This window comes from Delphinus delphis, chromosome 4 (assembly GCF_949987515.2).
Source record: "Delphinus delphis chromosome 4, mDelDel1.2, whole genome shotgun sequence".
Taxonomy (NCBI): Eukaryota; Metazoa; Chordata; class Mammalia; order Artiodactyla; family Delphinidae; genus Delphinus; species Delphinus delphis.
In genome coordinates, this window is record NC_082686.1 from 107,172,868 (window position 1) to 107,190,348 (window position 17,481).

General features: G+C 47.5%; 1 long non-coding RNA gene across 4 annotated transcripts in view; it reads right to left on the minus strand.

The window, feature by feature from the left end:
• Positions 1-8,392: 8,392 nt before the first annotated feature.
• Positions 8,393-17,481, minus strand: part of LOC132424975 (uncharacterized) — a 37,291-nt gene continuing 28,202 nt past the window's right edge. For 2 of the 4 annotated variants that reach the window (XR_009519313.1, XR_009519314.1), the window contains 2 exons: positions 12,311-12,536; positions 8,393-9,733 (listed from right to left, as the gene is read on the minus strand). This is a non-coding gene — a long non-coding RNA (uncharacterized lncRNA). The remainder of the gene's footprint in view (positions 9,734-12,310; positions 12,537-17,481) is intronic. The other 2 variants (XR_009519315.1, XR_009519316.1) reach the window with 2 other exon arrangements.

Genomic DNA, 17,481 nt, shown 5'->3' on the forward strand with positions numbered 1-17,481 from the left:
CAAGACCGTGAGAAAATTCTAGTTACTTCTTTGAAGTTCTCTTTCTTTACCTGTGAAAATAGAATTGTGGGTACGTGTCGAATTCACAGCTGTGGAGCTGGATGGTAGAACACAAAGAGGCCAGCCTGGGCTCTAGGAGCCTGAGTTCCGATTCAGGCTCGGTCCCTACCAGCTGTGTGACCTTGAAAAGGTCACTTTCTTCTTTGCACTTTGGTTTCCTCATCTATCATATGAGAAGTTTGTAGACAGTGGTCTCTTGAGTCCCTCTCAATTCTGACAGTTTAGGATTTGAATAATTTATTGTTTGAAAGCAGCTGCAAAGAAGAAAGAGAGGTTGGTAGTATTGATTTCAGTTCAAGTTATGAAGCACTTTGTGCACCTGTGCCATCTTGGGGCTGCGTCAGGCCTTGTGGAAGATATGAATTCAAGCTTTCACTTGCTCAGCAAATGCTTATGAGCACCTATTATGTGCCAGGCACTGTGCTAAGGGTCAGGGATACAGACACGAATAAAGCCCAGCACGTGGAGGGAGCTCTCAGTTACACAGAGGAGACAGGCACCTGAAAACCCATTTAAAAAATAATAATTTGCATATTAAACCCATTAGACGCTTAGATTCTTGATGAGCAACTAATATACCAAAGAGACATTCCTCACCCCACCTGCTCAGCTATTACCTCATGCCTTCTCACAGTCACTGGGTTGAGGCGAAGCCAGGGCTCCACAGTGATTGTTTTAAACATTTTATCATGGAAATTTTAAGTGTGTGTGTGTGTGTGTGTGTGTGTGTGTGTGTGTGTGTGTATGAGAGAGAGAGAGAGAGAGAGACAGAAAACCTGTATGTAAACATTACTCAGCTTCAATAATTATCAACCTTGTTTAATCTGTACCTTTCCTCAACTGCAGATTATTTTGAAGCAAACCAAAGACATCATATCATTTCATCTGTAGATGTTTAAGAATGTATTACTAAAAAAACAATGTTTCTTCTTTAAAGAACATCCTATAATGCTTGCAGTGGTCTGTTTCTTGATCCGCAGGCTGGCAATTTGGGTGTTTCCCCTTTAAAAAAATTCATCAGCTGAACACATATGGTTTGTTTCAGTGTATACATCGTACTTCAATAAAAAGACAAAACAAAACATAACCACAACACCATTACCGTAGTTCAAAATGGAACAGCAATTCTTTACTACTAGGTCTCTAACTAGTGAGGAACAAGTTTAAGCTATGTGGGAATCCAGCAATAGAGATAGGTGTAGGGCACGATGAGCGGGAGGGTCAACTAACCTGGCCTGGAGGTGGGGTAGGGGACACAGTTGGATGCCTAGAAAGTGCCACGGTCATGTCCCTCACGTCCCTGTCCTGTAGTGGCCACAGGAGATGCACACACAGGCATTCACAGGCATGTGCACGAAAGCGAGTGAGCGTGGCCTCAGAGGGTAGAACCTCTGGTAACTGCCTCTTAGTAGACATTTGGAACAGAGGAGAAAGTTCTCAGGGTTAGCTAGGGCCTCCACAGGACTGTGTAGAGATGGTGAAAGACCTCCCTGTCTGCCCACAGAAAGGAAGCCTGGGGCGCTTAGCATTCTCAGAGCTGCTCCAAGCTGGGGGCCCTCAGAGCCGGGCCCAGGCCACGTGGGCGGCTCAAGGTTCACCCTGGGCACACCGCCAGCGCACACATGTGGCCATCCTGAGTGACGAAGAAGAGGCAGGAAAACGTACCTTTCTCACTGAGCTATTTTCCTTCGGATGTGCCCACACGCTCTATACATTTTGTCTGGAATCCCCGGAAAGGCTCCCTTCTCGCTCCCCACCCTCAGAAGCTCCGTACGTGGTTCAGAAAGAGCCCCTCCCCTGCCACCACCAATACCACCCCATCTCTTGGATTTTTCAGCCTCTAGTCCTGCCCACGCTGTGGAGGCAGCTCCCTGAGGCTCCTTTCTTCCCTGCTCTCAGACAATTCCTCAAGACCCAGTGTCTCTGCTCGGGGCTGCCCTGTGGGCCCACTCTGCAGCTGACCTCTGCAGTCAGCACCCTCAGGAAGGCCGCAGTCAGGGCGCAAACAGTCCCCGCCTCCGGGGCGGTTGGGAAGGCGAGAGAGGATGACGCAGCCAATGCTCTCACCATGGAAGTGAGCTTTAATCAGCTTGAGTTTTGGGTATTAGTCCTGCTTTACTTTTATTTAAAAAACGTTCTGTTGCAGGAAGTTTCCACATTCACAGCGTAGCAGAGCACTACGAGTCTCATTCATTCATCATCGAGCTTCCGCAGCTATCGACTCACAGCTGGTCCTGTCTCACTTGTATCTCCACCTCTTCTCTCCCTCCCATGTTTCCTTCAACAACTGGATTATTTCAAAGCCAGTCTCAGGGAATCTATTTAAATTTCAAATTTTTTTACTTCTTTTTGAGGAGGGTGTATTGGCACGACTCAAATTTAAAAAGTACGAAAAGCTACAAAGAGAAAGGCGCTCCCTCCGTCCTTGCCTCTGCCTCACTGTGTGGTGGATTGATGTCCACTGCATTTTGTAGCTCCTCCCGGTAACACACGGAGTGGGGAATTCCCTGGCGGTCCAGGGGTTAGGATTCTGTGCTTTCACTGCCAAGAGCCTGGGTTCAATCCCTGGTCAGGGAGATCCCAAGAAGCGTGGCCAAAAAAACCCCCAGAAACAAAAAAACAAAAACATGGAGTCCATTTCTCTACCTTGAATTTGGGCTTGGTTGTGTGAATTGCTTTGGCCAAGGGGACTTTAGCCAACGTCACGCAGGTAAAGGCTTGAAAGTGTTTGTGCACTAGGCTCCCCCTCCTGCTCCTAGGGACTCTGTTGTCATGTGCAGAAGCCCCACTAGAGCCAACCCACATATATGTGAACTGGGTAAAATGGTGATGGTTTTCAGCTACTAAGTTTGGCCTGGGTTGCTGTACAGCACAAGTCAACGGCTACCTTCCAGCTCTCCCACCCGCCCGGGGAACATTCCTTCCCAGGGGATATAATACTAGCAGCTCGTGTAGCCTTCCAAGACAGTCCGTGCATAAACAAGCATATAGATACATGTTCTCCCTTCCCCACTCCCCTCTTTTTTTCTTTTTTTTTTGCGGTACGCGGGCCTCTCACTGTTGTGGCCTCTCCCGTTGTGGAGCACAGGCTCCGGACGTGCAGGCTCAGCGGCCATGGCTCACGGGCCCAGCCGCTCCACGGCATGTGGGATCTTCCCGGACCGGGGCACGAACCTGTGTCCCCTGCATCGGCAGGCGGACTCTCAACCACTGTGCCACCAGGGAAGCCCCTCCCCTCTTTTTTTAAACAAACAATAACATACAGTTCCTAACCTAGTCATATTTGTTGGACGTAACTGTATTTTGGAGATCATTTCCTACCAGTGCACAAGGAGCTTTCTTTACAGCGTGCCATTGTATACACACACCATACATTTCTTGATCAGGCCTTTGTTGATGGCATTTCGATTGTTTCCAGTCTTCTGCTATGAACTCCATCGTCGGTACACATGGGGGTATTTCTGGAGGACAAATTCCTAGCTTTGTTCCCAGGGTACAAGCACAGTGGGGCACCACACGGAACGCAAGCTGTAGGGAAGGACAAGCTTTCTGTTCCTCGGGCTGCCTCTTTTCTGTGGGCCACAGCTGTGCAGCTGCATATCCCCACAGTGTCCCTACCTGTCTCTTCTGCTGACAAGGGCAAACCTGCCAGGAATGAGCCCTCTTGAGTCTGTGCAGCTCACCTGGCCTTCAACCGCCCAGGACACCACGGTGAGGGGCGCTCTGCCCCCGCCTCTCTTCCAAGCACTAGAAAGTGAAAACACTGACATGAGAAGCTTCCGGCGAGTACACAGCTGTGATTCTGGGGACAGTTCAAATGAGTTATCATTTACTGACAGACCCTAACAAGGCCAACAAAGGCAAGAGTCCTGGTACAAACAAACCAGTGTCTGGGGCAGCAGGACACAGGAGCCTGTATAGAATGAATTCTAATCAAACACCCCCTGCCCCGACGGCAGCCCCGGGCCATGAACCCCAGGGAGTATTTGAGCCACAAACCTAAACAAACCAGAGCGGCCTGGATATGAAGTGTCCTTGCTGTATGGCGTAGGGGCTGACACAGAGCAGTGGCGTCCATGACATGGACCTGTGAGCAGAGGCCCCCCCCACCTCCCTGCTCCCCAGTGGGCTCCTCACTTCCTGTCCCAGTCCTCCAAGACCCACTTCTCAGAAGACTGGGCTCAGCTGGATCTCCCTGCTGCCTGGGAGGAAACAAGTTCCCAGAGGAGCCTGAATTCCCACCCTGACCCGCTGCCCTCTGCGTGTTGCCCCCGGGGGAGCCGAGGCGGGAGTTGCCGCGCCCCCCTCCCTCTCTCCTGCTTGGTGGAGCTCAGCATCTGCTCTGTTCCTTGTCAACACTTACGTAAACCTCCCCCTTCCTCCCGACTCTGGGCCTCACGGCCTTGCTCGCAGACCCCTGTGGTCGCTCCCGGTTTGGCAGGTGGCCACCATGTTCAGGGCCAGAGGTGGCTGGCCCTCCTCTGCCTGGGTGTGGGGAGAATCCTGGGCTTGGAGCTCCCAGAGTGGGGAGACGGTTCTGTCCACACCTGATAAGACTGACGCCGAGGTGAGGTCAGAGTCCGGCGAGGAGCCGGCTGGCCCGGGGCAGATAACCTGAGGGTACCCGGGGCCCTCGGTGGCCCTCGGGAAGGAAAATACCTGCTCGAGCGAGAAAGCAAACTCCGGGGAACAGGGAGAAGGGAACAGGGAGTGGAAAGAAAGCCGGGGAGGGGGACCTGGGGTGCAGCCTTAGGGGTCTCCTAGGGGCCTCCATCGGCCCACACTCATGGTCTTTATCTCCAAAGCTGGAGACACTCCGGAGAATTTTATCTCACTTCCTGTATCTCGGATGCTTGAGCTGCAGGAGAGTTGCACATGGCCACGGGTTTTATTTACTCCCTGCCTGGGTCCCTCATGCCTGGAGAGGGTGGGCAAGGTTTCTCTTTATCTTCCTGCTTAAAACATGGATCTTTAATAAACACTTGTTAGTTCACGGCTTAAAAAATCGTGACTCTGGGGCTTCCCTGGTGGCACAGTGGTTGAGAGTCCGCCTGCCGATGCAGGGGACACGGGTTCCTGCCCCAGTCCAGGAGGGTCCCACGTGCCGCGGAGCGGCTGGGCCCGTGGGCCGTGGCTGCTGGGCCTGCGTGTCCAGAGCCTGTGCTCCGCGGTGGGGGAGGCCACAGCAGTGAGAGACCCACGTACACCGCCCCCCCTAAAAAAAATCATGACTCTGCTTCTTGGGTGGAATTTAGTTTGGACAATACTAAATGGCTACTATTGCTTGAGCAACAGCGGGCTGACGTTACCGCATTGAAACCCTCTGCAGGGTAGGTATGGCCTCCATTTAGTGGGGGAGAAAGTGAAGCCACAGAGAGGCTGAAAGGCTTGCCCAAGCTCACACAACTTGCAGAAGGTTGGGCTGGGGTTTGAATCCCAGTCTGCAGGGCTCCAAAATTCAGGCTCCTTTCCCTCAGCACCTGAATGCTGCTCTGAGGTTGAGGAGAAAAAACACTCAAGCTGGGAGCAAAACTGCCTTCCTCTCCTGCTCGTCGCTGTTGGTTTGGGGCCCATGATCAGCCCTTGCACCATGGCCATCTCTGGGCACCATGTGGAGGGCAGGCATCAGCAGATCACTGTGAATAAGCAGAGAGCAGGGCCCAGTTGACATTTGGCTTTGCACATAGCAGTAGGAGAGTAAATGAGGGTAGTAGACCTCTTTCCCACTCCCCTGGCATGAACTGGGGCTTGTTCTGGGCTAGTGAGAGGGAAGCTCACACGAATGTTGGCTGAGTATTTCTAAGGTTACTGAAATGGAGCTAAAATGATCATAAAAATAATAAACTGTCAGATTCTTTCCCTTTATTCTAATCCCAAGTCTCTTACAAACTCTGTGCCTGTGGGCAATTTGGGGAAGTTGTGTAACCTCCGCGAGGCTCATCTCTCCACTTCTATTTTTTGTTAATTTTTTATTTATTTATTTTATTTATTTTAAAAATTTACTTATTCGGCTGTGTCGGGTCTTAGTTGTGGCACTTGGGATCTTCGTTGTGGCATGTGGGATCTTTGTTGTGGCGTGCAGGCTCTAGAGCGCACGGGCTCAGTAGTTGTGATGTGCGGGCTTAGCTGCCCCACAGTACGTGGGAAGGTGGATTCTTTTTTTTTTTTTGGCTGCATTGGGTCTTCGGTGCTGTACGCAGGCTTTCTCTAGTTGCGGCGAGTGGGGGCTACTCCTTGTTGTGGAGCACAGGCTCTAGGCACACGGGCTTCAGTAGTTGTGGCACATGGGCTCAGTAGTTGTGGCTCGCGGGCTCTAGAGCGCAGGCTCAGTAGTTGTGGCGCACGGGCTTAGTTGCTCTGCAGCATGTGGGATATTCCTGGACCAGGGATCAAACCCGTGGTGTCCCCTGCATTGGCAGGTGGATTCTTAACCACTACGCCACCAGGGAAGCCCCAGAAGGCGGATTCTTAACCACTGGACCACCAGGGAAGTCCCTCTCCGCTTTTAAAACAGGATCATAACTGTAATGTGCTGTAAAACCCAACGCCTTGCACAGTGTTTTGCACATAGAACAGCCTCAATTAAGGTTTGATGTTTGTGTGAATGCAATACAGGGACTGTCTGACTTAGTTTGCTTTTCCTGTAGCACAGAGCACGCTCTGGACTTGTGCATGATTAATGAACATTTGTGACTTTGAGGTTGTCTTTATAGTTAAGAATGAGGACAAGCCCCATTAAAAAAACAACAACCCCCCCAAAAACAAACAAACAAACAAAAAATCAGCTCCACTTAAACACAGAGAAACTCCTGTTAAGAGAGCCCGTGATTTGCTGCAGAACCCATGGGGCGTTGTGGTATTGGAATTAATAATAAAGGTTTGTTAATTCTCTGCCTTTGCTCCGGCTGCCTTCCAAGATGTAATGTGGAATCCTGCTGTTTCTGCTCCAGATAAATCATTGATAATCTTCAACCCAGTGAGGGGCAAGTCATGGGGACGTACTCCCGTGTCCACGGCGCTGATGAAATCAGATTTCTTGGAACCCATTTACCAGCAGCTTTGAATCGGCCAGATTGCTTGCTGAGCCTAAAATATTGCACACACGTGGCGACCTTGACTTGGCTGTTCCCATGAATCCTCTTTTCCCTTAAGCCATGGTTGACGTTTCCAGGTCAGATGGCAGGGATCGGGCTTCATCTTTATCTTTGCACTAATAATTATTGTCCAGATCTGGCCCACTCTCTGTGCACACTCACTTCCTGGCATTGATTCTGCTCTGATGGGAGCAGAGAGGCTGGGGAGGGGAGAGGAAGGCAGCTATAGGTGACTCTGAGGGCTGACACCTCCTCTTCTCTTCTTGGTTCCTCCGCTGGGGCTACTTTTGGGTAGCAGAACATTTTTTCCCCCACCTTCTGTCCACTCATCCATCTGTGCTTTCCTTTGTTTATCCATCCATTTATTTAAAACACACGAACTGAGACCCTGTTGAATGGAAGCATTGTGGTGGCTGTGAAGGTACACAGAGAGGAGGGGAGATTTGGACTTGGCTTTAGAAGAGCTGAATGCAGGCAGAGAAAAGAGACATGAACCTAAACAGGGCCAACACCCCCAAATGCCAACAGTGGTTACCTCCAGGTAGCACATTTGAGCGGTTTTCAATCTCTTCTTTGTGAGTGTCTGTGTTTCTAATTTTTCCTTCAATAAGCACATATTAATATTTGTGTAACAAAAGTTATTCAAAACGTGAGGACATGGTAAACAGGTGCTAAGTGTACAGGGAGATGCAAATGAAAACACTGGGTAAGTAGAGAGGAGGAAAGTGTATTTCCAGCCCAGGTGGATTTGAAAAGGCTTTAGAAGAAGGTCATCGTTGAGCTGGGCCTTGAGGCTGGAGGGAGACCTTGCAGTGGTTGTCTATGTGGTGCCCTGCCCAGCACCTCTCCTCTCCTCTCCTCTGACTAGCTCCCCTCTCTGTGGCCTGCAAGGAGGTACCTCTTTCCCAGCTGACCTTGCCCTCATCCCCATGGTATCATGTGGCTCTTAAGAAAGGCCCTTGGGACTTCCCTGGTGGCGCAGTGGTTAAGAATCCGCCTGCCAATGCAGGGGACACGGGTTCGAGCCCTGGTCCGGGAAGATCCCACATGTGGTGGAGCAACTAAGCCCATGCACCACAACTTCTGAGTCTGCGCTCTGGAGCCCGTGAGCCACAACTACTGAAGTCCGCGCGCCTACAGCCTGCGCTCCGCAACAAGAGAAGCCAGTGCGATGAAAAGCCTGCTCACTGCAACGAAGACCCAACACAGCCATAAATAAATAAATAAATTTATTTATTTAAAAAAAATGAAACGCCCTTATCTGAAAGCTTGGGGGCAAGCGGGAAAGCTAGAGACACAGATTTCAAAGGTGAGGGTTAGAGGCCATGCCCTCTGCCCTCTCGTTCTATAGATTCCCTGAGTAAACCAAGGACAGGCAGCTAGATCCTAGGCCTCGCACCATTCCAGCTATGTGACATACTGGCAGCCGCACACTCAAATCATTCTGATCCCTCAACCTCTGCCCCCCAGCCCACCCCCGCTTCAACATCTTGTCTGCTCAAGAACAGTGTTCAGAGAATATCGGCGGCCACCCAGCTCAGGCGTTTCTCCTCGGGGAAGGGGTCCCTGACCCCAAAACCACGCCCAGCCCCGATCGACTGGCCTGACTGTGACTCTCTGGCTGAGACGGGGGCTGTCTGGACGCATGGGTGGAGGCAGCAAGGTCACGTGGCTTGTTTCTGTTTCATCTCACTCAGTTACTTGAGCAACAAGAGACAGCAGGAGGCCAAGCACGCCCATCACGGCCTCATCCATCAGTCCCTGGAGAGGCGCAGGGGGCGGAGGCAGCTCTCGGAAGTCAGGAGGCGAGGGTCCTGCCCAGGCTCTCCTGGTCCCCGGCTGGCTGCACGACTTACCTCCTCCCTGGGCCTGTTCTAGACAGAAAGGGCGCCAAGTGCTCTCTGGACGCAGCTCAAGGAGGCGTAGAGGAGCACAGTGCTCTGGGGAGAAGACCGTGCTGCTTCTGCTCTTGGTGGCTTTGACAACTATCTGTCAGCCAGTCTTCCGCGACTTAACTTGTCCCTTGCCACCTGTGATGCAGGAATGTTTGCTGACCAGACAGGCGATTGAACTCCAAGGAGGCCAGCACTTGGCAGTGCCTGGCCTACCAGGATGCATATTTCTTTAGCTGGGGAAGGAGGTAAACCTGGCTTTGGTTCCTAAGCATGAACTTGTGGAAGAAAAGAGATTGAGAAAAAAGATAATCACGAGCAGCTCAAGTCCACAAGTATCTGTAACAAAAAAATATATATATATATAAAAGTAATACCTTCGGCACGGTCTTTGAAATTCTCAGAAAATTGTTACATCCATTCTCGTGTCACGTTCTCATAACCATGCAGAGAGGCAGGCAGAGGAGACAGGATGACTTCCATGCTGCAGCGGAGGACGCTGAGCTCCAGGGAGGCCGAAGGTCCCAGGGTTTCTTGGATAATGGCTGAGCCAGACCTGGACCTCTGCCTTCTGGCCTCAGGACCTTTTCCTTAGACATGACCCATGAGAGCTATTACAAAGCAGAAGCATTCTCCAGCCTTGTTTGTGGTCATGATTCTCGGACTTAACACACATCAGACATCTTTCTGAAGAAGAAAGAAAACAAAGGTGCATTCACCCAACGAACAATTTTACTGCGCATCTCCTATGTGCCAAGCTCTGGGCTAGGCAGCAAGGATTCAAAAATGAACAAGGTGTGGTCTCCACTTCGGAGAAGTTCCATCTATTAGGCACTTACTGCTGCTTAATTAAATCTCCCATTTTGGTGTTGGATGGAATCACCAACCATGAGATCCTCAAAGTAAAACCTCCCACTCTGCAAGCATTTTCGTATCCCAACAGAACTCCAGCAGGCTGCAGCTATGATAAGAAAAGGTACGCTTCTCCTCAACTTCCTGGGAGGGTAACCAGTAACAGGCAGCAAAGATGAAAATACTTGGGGGCTTCCCTGGTGGCGCAGTGGTTGAGAGTCCGCCTGCCGATGCAGGGGACACGGGTTCGTCCCCGGTCCGGGAAGATCCCACATGCCGCGGAGCGGCTGGGCCCGTGAGCCATGGCCGCTGAGCCTGCGCGTCCGGAGCCTGTGCTCCGCAACGGGAGAGGCCACAGCAGTGAGAGGCCTGCGTACCGAAAAAAAAAAAAAAGATGAAAAGACTTAAGCAGATATTAAAGCCACTCCTGGCTCTGGGATGGCGCCTGGGCTGCAGGGAGGTGAGAGAGGCCCCCTGGCCTGGTCAGGAAGTGCTTCCAGGAAACCAGTGGGAAGCAGCCCCCTGGCCCAAGGCTCAGGGGCTGACACGGCATGGGAGAGGCAGCCTTGAGAACAGGTGCAAAGGGATGCCAAAGGAACCTGAAGTCCTTTCTCTGAACATGCACAGCCATCAAAGTCCTATTTCCACAGATGGGGACTTGGGGGCCACACCCCACCTACAGCAAATCACTTTCTGACTTGATGTGTAGAATCTAAAAGGCAGAGGGGGACTTCCCTGGCGGTCCAGTGGTTAAATCTCCGTGCTTTCACTGCAGGAGGCACAGGTTCGATCCCTGGTCCGGGAGACTAAGGATCCCGCATACCATGTGGCAGCTCTGACAATGGGGGGCCTGTCACTGCAGCCTAAGGAAAACTGTTTAGCATTTTACCTCTTTCCCTACACTGGGGCCAACGGTGCCTTGTCCTAGGAAGAGAAAAAGTGTTCGACAGCTTTTAGACTCTCTTAAAGCAGCTTTTATCTGCTCAGTGACATGGCAGTGTGAGGACACATTTCCACCTGAAGAACCCAAACTTTCCAGGTCTAAATAGGGTTCCAATGATACACTCTTAACTGACAGGAAACAACCTCTACCTTAGATTTCTGCTTTCCTCTGCAGAATTTGTAGCCCAGCACACACTGTGGGTTAACCTCGGCAGCCCCAAAGACACAAGGGAAAGGGATTCAGAAAAACCCCACGGCTGAGTGAGTTGATGATACAAGCAGGGACATCAGAAGGCAAGTTAGGGCTCAGGGGTTTCAGTTGTAATGTATAGGGATGTAACCCGTAACACAGGAAGAGAAATTCCTTGCGTCGTTTTGTTTTGTTTTGCTTATTAAGACCACCTCTCCCATCTTTAAAACAGCAAAGAAATGCTATAAGACCTGGACCATTGGTGCAAGTGACAAGCGGAGTTGAATTATCCTCGTGGGATAATCATGCAAAATTAGACCTGGAAAGTGGAAGAGGCCTTAGAGATCATCTAACTGACTGATTATTTTTCTGTGAAGAATCTGAAGCCTCCATCATAAAAATAATAAGAGCGGGGACTTCCCTGGTGGTCCAGTGGTTAAGAATCCGTCTTGCAATGCAGGGGATGCCAGTTCAGTCCCTGGTCAGGGAACTAAGATCCCACATGCCACGGGGCAACTAAGGCCGCATGCCACAAGTAGAGAGCCCATGTGCCCTGGAGCCCGCGTGCCACAACTAGAGAGAGAAAACCCGCACGACAAGAGAGAGAAAACCTCCACAACTAGAGAGAAGCCTGTGTACCTCAACAAAAGAGCCCGCGTGCCACAACTAAGACCCAATGCAGCCAAAATAAAATAAATAAATAAATACTAAAAATATAGTAAGCCTGGTTACCTACCATTTATTGTCCTCCCACTCGGAACCCAGTGCTTGTGTAAAGAACCTGTACGAGCTTGCTAGGGTGGCTGTAACAAGGTACCACAAACTGGGGGGGGGGGGGGGAGGCTTGAACAACAGCAATTTGTCTCACGGTTCTGGGGGCTACAAGTTTGAGATCAAGGTGTTGGCAGAATTGGTTCCTTCTGAGCGCTGACTGAGAGAAGCCGTTTCATGCCTCTCTCTCCTAGCTTCCAGTGCTTTGCCGGCAATCTCGGGCATTCCTTGGCTTGTGGAAGCATCACCCTGACCCCTGCTTTCATATTCACCTGGCGTTCTCCCTGAGCACATGCCTGTCTGTGTCCAAATTTCTTTTTTTAAATAAGGACACAGGTCAGATTGAATTAGGGCCCACCCTAATGACCTCATCTTCATTTAACTAACTGTATCTGCAATGACCCTATTTCCATATAAGGTTATATTCAGAGGTACTGGGGTTAAAGTTTCAACAAATGAATTTGGCGGGGAGAGGGACACAATTCAACCCATAACAGAACTCTACTTACATTGTATCTGGTCCTCAGAGCAAGGCTGCAAGGTTGGCATGATCCGTATTCTACGGATGGGTCAGGCCCCGTTCGAGAAGTGGGCAGCACCGAGGGGCACAGCCACGTGGCTTTGAAGAGCTTGGAGTCTGGAGCCAGGTTGCCCGGGTTGGTGGCCCAGCCTCACCTCCCGTGAGTTAACGAATGTGGGACACTGTTTCACCTCCCTGTGCCTCAGTGTCTTCATCTGAAGAAACAGGGAGAATATCATTTCAAAACCTTAAAAGTTCCGAATGCCAAAATTTATAACTCATTTGGCAGCAAAACCTGATCTGAAATAAACTCATTTGCTAGAGAAACCTGTCTTGAGTTACATGAGGCTACTTTATTTATGCACTCTATACATCTCACTACAGAAATATGAGTACGTTTGATTACAGGATGCTGTCACAGATGCTACAGGACATTATGCAGCCTACAGTACATGCAATGCATTTGCTTTCTCAAGTCCCCAAGTTCTGACACACCAAACACTGCTGGCCCTGAATATTTTTTTTGGATACATCTTTACTGGAGTATAATTGCTTCACAATGCTGTGTTAGTTTCTGTTGTACAACAAAGTGAATCAGCCATATGCATACATATATCCCCATACCCCCTCCCTCTTGAGCCTCCCTCCCACCCCTCTAGGTCGTCACAAAACACCAAGCTGATCTCCCTGTGCTATGCGGCTGCTTCCCACTGGCTATCTAGTTTGCATTTGGTGGTGTATATATGTCGATGTTACTCTCACTTCAACAAGCTTCCTCCTCCCCACCGTGCCCTCAACTCCATTCTCTCTCTATGTCTATGTCTTTATTCCTGCCCTGCCACTAGGTTCATCAGTACCACTTTTTTTTTTTAGATTCCATATATATGTGTTAAAATACATAAGACTTTACTATATACATACATAGTATACAAAAATAACATACATATTTGTTTTTCTCTTTCTGACTCACTTCACTCTGTATAACAGACTCTAGGTCCATCCACCTCACTACAAATAACTCAGTTTCGTTTCTTTTTATGGCTGAGTAATATTCCACTGTATATATGTGCCACATCTTCTTTATCCATTCCTCTGTCAATGGACATTTAGGTTGCTTCCATGTCCTGGCTATTGTAAATAGTGCTACAATGAACACTGTGGTACATGTCTCTTTTTGAATTATGGTTTTCCCAGTAGTGGGATTTCTGGGTCATATGGTAGTTCTATTTTTAGTTTAGTTTTTTTTTTTTCTTTTTTTTTGCGGTACGCGGGCCTCTCACTGTTATGGCCTCTCCCGTTGTGGAGCACAGGCTCCGGACGCGCAGGCTCAGCGGCCATGGCTCACGGGCCCAGCCGCTCTGCGGCATGTGGGATCTTCCCGGACCGGGGCATGAACCTGTGTCCCCTACATCGGCAGGCGGACTCTCAACCACTGCACCACCAGGGAAGCCCTAGTTTTTTAAGGAACCTCCATACTGTTCTCCATAGTGGTTGTATCAATTTATATTCCTACCAACAGTGCAGGAGGGTTCCTTTTTCACCACACCCTTTCCAGCATTGTTTCTAGATTTTTTGATAATGGACATTCTGACTGGTGTGAGATGATACCTCATGGTAGTTTTGATTTGCATTTCTCTAATAACTAGTGATGTTGAGCATCTTTTCATGTGCCTCTTGGCCATCTGTATGTCTTCTTTGGTGAAATGTTTATTTAGGTCGACTGACCACTTTTGGATTGGGTTGTTTGTTTTTTTGATATTGAGCTCCATGAGCTGTTTGTATATTTTGGAGATTAATCCTTTGGCTGTTGTTTCATTTGCAAATATTTTTTTCCATTCTGAAGTTTGTCTTTTCATCTTGTTTATGGTTTCCTTTGCTGTGCAAAAGCTTTTAACTTTAATTAGGTCCCATTTGTTTATTTTTGTTTTTATTTTTGTTACTCTAGGAGGTGAGTCAAAAAAGATCTGGCAGTGGTTTATGTCATGGAGTGTTCTGCCTATATTTTCCTCTAAGAGTTTTATAATATCTTGTCTTACATTTAGGTCTTTAACCCATTTGGAGTTTATTTTTGTGTATGGTGTTAGGTAGTGTTCTAATTTCATTCTTTTACATGTAGCTGTCCAGTTTTTCCAGCACCACCTATTGAAGAGGCTGTCTTTTCTCCACTGTTTGTTCTTTCTTCCTTTGTTGTAAATTAGGTGACCATATGTGCATGGGTTTATCTATGGGTTTTCTATCCTGTACCATTGATCTATATTTCTGTTTTTGTGCCAGTACCACACTCTCTTGATTACTGTAGCTTTGTAGTATAGTTTGAAGCTGGGGCGCTGATTCCTCCAGCACTGTTTTTCTTTCTCAAGATTGCTTTGGCTTGGGCTTCCCTGGTGATGCAGTGGATAAGAATCTGCCTACCAATACAGGGGACATGGGTTCGAGCCCTGGTCTGGGAAGATCCCACATGCCATGGAGCAACTAAGCCTGTGTGCCACAACTACTGAGCCTGTGCTCTAGAGCCCATGAGTCACAACTACTGAGCCCGAGTGCCACAACTACTGAAGCCTGCATGCCTAGAGCCCGTGCTCCACAATGAGAAGCCACCACAATGAGAAGCCCACACACCACAATGAAGAGTAGCCCCCACTCGCCACAACTAGAGAAAGACTGCACGCAGCAACAAAGACCCAACGCAGCCAAAAATAAATAAATAAATAAATTTATTAAAGAAAAAAGATTGCTTTGGCTATTCAGGGTCTTTTGTGTTTCCATACAAATTGTAAAATTTTTTTGTTCTAATTCTATGAAGAATGTCATTGGTAGTTTGATAGGGATTGCACTGAATCTGTAGATTGCTTTGGGTAGTAGAGTCATTTGCACAATATTGATTCTTCCAATCCAAGAACATGGTATATCTCTCCATCTGTTTATGTCATCTTTGATTTCTGTCATCAGTGTTTTATAGTTTTCTGAGTACAGGTCTTTCGCCTCCTTAAGTAGGTTTATTCCTAGGTATTTTATTCTTTTGGTTGCAATCGTAAATGGGACTGTTTCCTTAATTTCTCTTTCTGATTTTTCCTTGTTAGTGTATAGGAACGCAAGAAATTTCTGTGCGTTAATTTTGTATCCTGCGACCTTACCGAATTCATTGATTAGTTCTAGTAGTTTTCTGGTGGCATCTTAGGATTTTCTATGTATAGTATCATGTCATCTGCAAACAGTGACAGTTTTACTTCTTCTTTTCCAATTTGGATTCCTTTTATTTCTTTTTCTTCTCTGCTTGCCGTGGCTAGGACTTCCAAAACTTTGTTGAATAAAAGTGGCGAGAGTGGACATCCATGTCTTGTTCCTGATCTTAGTAGAAATGTTTTCAGTTTTTCACCATTGAGTATGATGTTTGCTGTGGGTTTGTCTTATAAGGCCTTTATTATGTTGAGGTAGCTTCCCACTATGCCCACTTTCTGGAGAGTTTTTATCATAACGGGTGTTGAATTTTGTGAAAAGCTTTTTCTGCATCTATTGAGATGATCATATGTTTTTTATTCCTAAATTTGTTAATATGGTGTATCACATTGACTGATTTGCATATATTGAAGAATCCTTGCATCCCTGGGATAAATCCCACTTGATCATGGTGTACGATCCTTTTAATGTGCTGTTGGATTCTGTTTGCTAGTATTTTTTCAGGATTTTTGCACCTATGTTCATCAGTGTTATTGGTCTATGATTTTCTTTTTTTGGTGATATCTTTGTCTGGTTTTGGTATCAGGGTGATGGTGGCTTCGTAGAATGAATTTGGGAGTGTTCCTCCCTCTGCAATTTTTTGGAAGAGTTTGAGAAGGATGGGTGTTAGCTCTTGTCTAAATGTTTGATAGAATTCACCTGTGAAGCCATATGGTCCTGGATCTTTGTTTGTTGGAAGATTTTTAATTACAATTTCAATTTCATTACTTGTGATAGGTCTGTTTATATTTTCTAATTCTTCCTGGTTCAGTCTTGGAAAACTGTACCTTTCCAATAATTTGTCTATTTCTTCATGGTTGTCCATTTTATTGGCATATAGTTGTTTGTAGTAGTCTCTTATAATCCTTTGTATTTCTGTGATGTCAGTTGTCATTTCTCCTTTTTCATTTCTCATTTTATTGATTTGCATCCTCTCCCTTTTCTTCTTGATGAGTCTGGCTAAGGCTTTATCAGTTTTGTTTATCTTCTCAAAGAACCAACTTTTAGTTTTATTGATCTTTGCTATTGTTTTCTTCATTTCTATTTCATTTATTTCTGCTCTGTTCTTTATGATTTCTTTGCTTCTACTGACTTTGGGTTTTCTTTGTTCTTCTTCCTACTGGTCCTGTTCACTGAAGAAATCAAAGAGGAAATAAAAAATACATAGAAACAAATGACAATGAAAACACGATGACCCAAAACCTATGGGACGCAGCAAAATCAGTTCTAAGAGGAAAGTTTATAGCAATTCAGTCTCACCTCAAGAAAAATCTCAAATAAACAACCTAACCCTACACCTAAAGCAGCTAGAGAAAGAAGCCCTGAATATTTTGAATTAAGTGATCGTGAACCTGCTGTCTGTGTGTCCATCTGTCTATCTATCTATCACAGGATTGTAATGAGGATTAAATGAGTTAATATTTGCACAGTGCTTAGAACATTACCTGGCACATAGTAAGCACTATGTGCATATATTTTAAATAAAATAATAAAAAAATAATGACTGTCTTGTTTAAACCACTCAGGTGGTAACCAGGAGAGAAGGTTCTGGCCACTGAGTGCAGGCATGTCTGACACTGGAAGCTGTGCTTTCTGTGTAGCCTGAGCCACCTCTGACACACCAGGGCTGGGACTCATGTCCTTTGGTCCTTAAAACTAGCCTGTTTATACAGTAAGCTGAAGCACGCTCTACCTTCTGAGAGGATTATTCAGTGAAACCAGGTCTCCTATTTGTATTAGTTTGGTAGGGTTGCCATAATAAAGTACCACAGACAGGGTGGCTTAAACAACAGAGATTTATTTTCCCACAGTTCTGGAGGCTGGAAGTCTGAGATTGAGGTGTCTGCAGGTTTTTTTCTGAGGCCCCTCTCTAGCTTACAGATGGCTGCCTTCTCCCTGTGTCCTCACATGGCCTTCCCTCTGTGCGTGCCTGTGTCCTAATCT